The 5,007-nt window shown below is 52.3% G+C and overlaps 1 protein-coding gene across 2 annotated transcripts in view; it reads right to left on the reverse strand.

Moving 5' to 3' along the window:
• Il15 (interleukin 15) overlaps positions 1-242 on the reverse strand; it is a 54,294-nt gene extending 54,052 nt beyond the window's left edge. For both annotated transcript variants that reach the window (XM_013029490.1, XM_013029486.1), the window contains exon 1: positions 148-242. The gene's annotated coding sequence lies outside the window, so the exon portion shown is untranslated. The remainder of the gene's footprint in view (positions 1-147) is intronic.
• Positions 243-5,007: the final 4,765 nt, after the last annotated feature.

Consider the following 5,007-nt stretch of genomic DNA (forward strand, 5'->3'; position numbering starts at 1 on the left):
AAAGCGGCAGCACCGGCGCAAGCGGGGCGGAGGGGGCCCGCGGGGTGCGGGGCCTGAGCCGGGTGGGGCCGGGCGTGGGCTCTCGGGGAAAGTTCCACTCCACCGCCAACCACCGCCCCCCCCCATCGGGGCAGCGCCGCGCGGTACCTCCATGGAGTCCCGGCTGCAGGGCGAGCGGCGGCGAGCGCATCCGGGACGGGGGCAGGACCCGGCTCCGACGGCGGGGAGCAAGGCACTGGGGTTCCCCGGCCGCCCTCCCCAGGGGAGTCCCGCCCTCCCTCCCCCAGAGGAAAGCGAAAGAGAAAGGACGCGGGCCGAGCCACACCCGTGCCGTCCCGGCCTGGCGAGCAGCGCGCGTCCCAGGTGCGCGGGCCGCGGGGGGCAGCGGGTCCCGGGCACCGCCTCTCCGAGGGAAGGGCTGGGGGGTGGGGTTGAGTGCCTGGGACCCCAGCCCAGCCCCACGGGCCAGAAGAACCAAGGTCTGAGGTCTGCAGAAGACACCCCAGGACACATCCCCCCCCCCTTGCAAGAAGCAACCCTGCCCCTGCATCCCTTCTCCTGACTCTTCCATCCAGGGCGAAGCCCCCACTGCGGCTGGCCCCTTGGTGTGGGAGGCTGGCATAGGAGGCAGTTTTCTAGTTGGAACACACCCGAGTTTTCTGAAGCCAGGGGTCACCTCCTCCAAGGCTGTCTGCCCAGCGCCCAAAGCCTTCTGCATCACAGAATGTCCCACAGAGGTGGGCTGGGGGTCCCAAAGCCTTGGAGAGGAAGCCCAGAGACAAACACCCCACCCCAACACACACAGGAACTAGGTCCTGCTCCATTTTATTATGATAAGCAGGAAAACCATGAGAAATAAGTCCACATTAATGGTGCATAAAATTCAACATCAATCATTTTAGAGCTGTTTTCCATCAACGAATCTTTCCATCTAGATTTCATAATACTCTCAAACATCATAGTTAATGATCAACACAATATGTTAGAGAAAGTAGAACGTTAGGGAAAGTTTGTTTAGTTTGAAATTGCATTTAAAGAAATGAAAGCTGGGCACGGTGGCTCACGCTTGTAATCCTAGCTGAGATCTGAGGATTGTGGTTCACAGCCAGCCTGGGCAGGAATGCCTGTGAGACTCTTATCTCCAGTGAACCCCCAGAAACCCACAAGTGGTGCTGTGACTTGAGTGCTGGCTTGGGTTAAAAGAGGCTCAGGGACGACACCCAGTCCCTGAGTTCAAGCCCCAAGAGTGGCAAAAAAGAAATGAAATGAAGTCAGTCCTTCTTTGCTACGTATAATAATTCCAGGAGTTTTAAAACCCATCCTTCTTGTTTTTGTTTTCGTTTCGGTTTTGTTTCTGTTTCTGTTGATTTTATGGGCAGTGGTAGGTTATGAACCTAAGACTTCTTATTGTCGGAGCTTTCTGTTGATTAGTTTGGACACAGCCTCATGGCCTTTTCCGTCCCCAGGCTCCCTGGCTTTGAGCCCAGATCCTCTAGCTCACAGCCTCACAAGCAGCTAGGATTACAGACATGAGTTACCAAATAATCAAGCCAAATAATCAAACTCAAATCATCAAAGAAATAGGAGAAAGCTCTGATTTTCAGACTAATCTTGCACCTACCAAAGGATGAAGGTCAGTGTGTAAATGGAGATTATTAGGGTTGGGGATTATTGGGACTTTAGCCACAGCCTCAGCTTGTAGCCATTCAGAGCTTGCTTTTCTGCACGGTGAAGTCCCTGGCCACATCTTCAGTCTCACCTGTGTGAGCTCTGTACCTGGTGGAGAAGCAGAGGACTATACCACAGGCTGCTGACCTTCCCTCCCCCATCCTGACCAGCACCCAGCACAACCAGGCCCAGCTGAGGCCAGGGAAAGCCCCCACTGCTGGGCTCTGCTCTTCTTCTGTGTTCTGTGGGAGGCTGATCTCACCTGGGGCTCGGAGCCCAGGAGCCAAGCCCGCCCCTTGCCTCCCAAGGATGGCAGCCCAATTTGTTTTCTCAATTACAGACGACGGCAAGGACTTCTGAATTCGTTCAGACTGCCTACAGTCCAGCCACCTTGTGTCTGCATTTCAATTTGATTCTGTTACACTGGACTCACACAGGAAAGGCTAATATTTGCAGCTTGAGTCTTTCACTGCCACAGGCTGTTTGGCAAGCCACTGAAAATTATTCACATCAATGAGCAAATAAATTCCACTGTATAAATTACAGGCGAAGACCAAGGTTGATGAAATAATTTGAAACTGCCTTAAGATAACAAGATCACAAATGCTGGAACAAGGAGAAATGAACTACACCTCGCAGAAGTGACCGATTCATATGTCAAATCTCTCTAACTCAAAGAATAAATAATAAAATCATAAATAAAATAAAATCATAAGATCTAGTTGTTGTTTTCCAAAGACAATGTTTGCCAGTTTTTCTTTAAAAAAATAAATCAGTAATAAATGTTTTGCATAGCTTTAGAGAGTTAATGGTTAGGTCATCTGATTTACTGTTCAAAGTCCATAATCATCGCCTTATTTATAGTCTTCCTAAGATTTAATCACTGTCTGTGATCTTCTGATCTTTGGAACCTGGCCTATCCTATGTCCTTTAAATTTCCATTTGGGGCAGTGTGCTGTGAAGAAACCGCCTCCAACTAGCTCCCACCTGCGTTTTCTAGGGTGGTAAGCATAAAGAAATACACTTAAAGACTGCTTAGGTTCTCAGAGTTTCAGGGCTCCAACTTTTTCAGAAGTACCTCTCTGTTAACTATTACCCCTCCCATTTTCCACCGTGCTCTGGGAAGTGCAGGTTCTTCATCTGTTTTCATTTTTAAAGGGCTCACTTCTAGAAGTACGCTGTGATATTGGCTAGGTGTACGCCACATAAGCACAAATGTTACGAGCGTAACATTACAGCAGTACTGATTGCACTATTGATTACACCAGGGAGGGATGCGATCTTTCATTATCTTCAGAGAAACTGAGGCCTGGAGAGAGCTTCCTTTTCCTTTTTTATTTCTGCAATGATGGGACAGTTTACATGGCTTGTCTAACCGGGCAGAGACTGGACCGTGGTGCTCTGGCTGGTGTGCACATGGCCACCCTTGGCTGCTTCTATCGCAAAAGACTCGGAGGGAAGATGCGGCCCCGGAGCCTGCCACTCCCAGGGAGGAAACTCACCCTTCCCTTTGTGTTTCTGCTTCCCAGTCTTGCATGAGGAGACTGCTCAGTGAATTGCAGCCTTGCTACCAACAGAGGCTATGTGAAGAAAGCCACTGGCTCAGGCTGGCTGAGCACCGCTTCCGGTGAGTAACCACAGAGAAGGAGGCCAACGCGCTCTGCTCCACTCCCACGGAGATGGGCCCCAGCTGCTGAGCAGCAGGAGAGGACTCTGCCTGTGATCTCAGGGCCAGCCCCAGAAGCCCAGGCCCTGGGCTGATCCGAATGGTGGGTCCCAAGCCAGTGGTGGTGGCTGGAGCCTTGGACCTGCCTGTGTGGGAGACAAGACAGCATCCGGGCCAGAGCCTCTGGGCCGCACACAGCCTTCTCCACAGGGTGAGGAAGCCCATGTCCTCCAGGACTTTGCTGTCAACTCCTTGTCCTTGTTATCTAACTTTGCCCTCAGGGGCCAGGGAACTTCCCATCTGTGTTCCCCAAGTCCTTGGTAGCTCCTCTGTCACAGCAAGGCAGATGCCCAGCCCATCAGAGCTCAGACCAGTTGTTCTGCATGAAGCCTCTGTGCTCCCCTGGCCTAGTGTGGAAGCTCAGAGGTTGACTGTGCTTTCTGGGCTCCCTCCTGGTTCAGTCCCGGTAGTGGGCCATAGCTTTTCTATGACTGTTGAAAACCAATTAAGACCACGACGACGAAATTACCATGGAAGACATGGGCAGTAGCAGCAGAGGGAGAAGTGGCCAGCAGAAGTTCAGGTAAGAGCCGGGCCCGGGCACCGCAAGCAGGGAGGGCTCTGTAGGCTCTGTGGGCCTGGGAGCTGGGGCAGAAGGCTGGTCTGCAAGACGAGGAGCAACGCCATGCTTTCTCCAAAGTTTTCTGGACACGGCAGCTCACCAGGCCTGGAAGGGCGCCCGGGCAGGTGGACTCCTGGCAGGCCGCTGTGCGTCCACCGCCACGGGCTGGAGCAAGTGGCTCTGCGAAGGACAGTCCCTCTTCAGGCCCAAGAGGAGAATGGTCACTGTCCCATCGTGGACAGACGAGACATGCAAGGATGCGCCCTTCTCTCCCTGGCCCTGAAAGGGATTCGCCGCCAAGAACAAGACCCAGACAGCACCGCTGCAGATGGAAGCGAGGTCACGATGGAAGACGCAATGTGTGCAAGCAAACGCTTCCACGCAGGAGGGAATACCTCCGCAAGAGCCTGCCAGCTTCCACTCTATGCAGTGGACCTTGCAGGCTGGCTATTTTTGGAGCAGGTCTTATGCCAGGGGCTGCACCTGATGTCCAGTGCGTTCCCAGGTCCATGGTCAGCCGTTTTGGAGGCTATTTCTGGAAGAGGGTGGCGTGGTGACAGTTCCTGAAATCCACACTGAGGAACACGTGGGGGGCAGGGTTTTTATTTCCACAGCCCCCGTGTTATTCATAAAGTCATTCTGCAGCATGAGGGGCGCCGGGGGGGGGGGCATTTTCTGAGCTGGACATGCCCAGCCAGCGCCCATCGGCCACCGTCTTCTGAGCTGCTCTTGAAACTACAGGACGTCCCACCCCAAAGACTCCGATTTTCCTGCCCCAAAGACTCCGACTTGAAGGAAGTGTTTCATTGGAATCAGACATTAGTTTAACCATCCTGTGCCAAGAATGCTTCCGTGGTATGTGCCGAAGTTTGGAAACCACCTTCAAAGAAAAGAATTCTATTGTTTTAATGCATTTCATTTCATGGAGGTGATTATGTGACATATGATTCGTTCACAAAGACTCTGAATTGAGGGGTTGTCAGACCACCTCAAACAGTTCTTTATGTATTTGTTTTTAAGGTATACATTTGAGAAAAAAAATATGAACATT

The sequence above is a fragment of the Dipodomys ordii genome, unplaced genomic scaffold (assembly GCF_000151885.1).
Source record: "Dipodomys ordii isolate 6190 unplaced genomic scaffold, Dord_2.0 Scaffold119, whole genome shotgun sequence".
NCBI lineage: Eukaryota > Metazoa > Chordata > Mammalia > Rodentia > Heteromyidae > Dipodomys > Dipodomys ordii.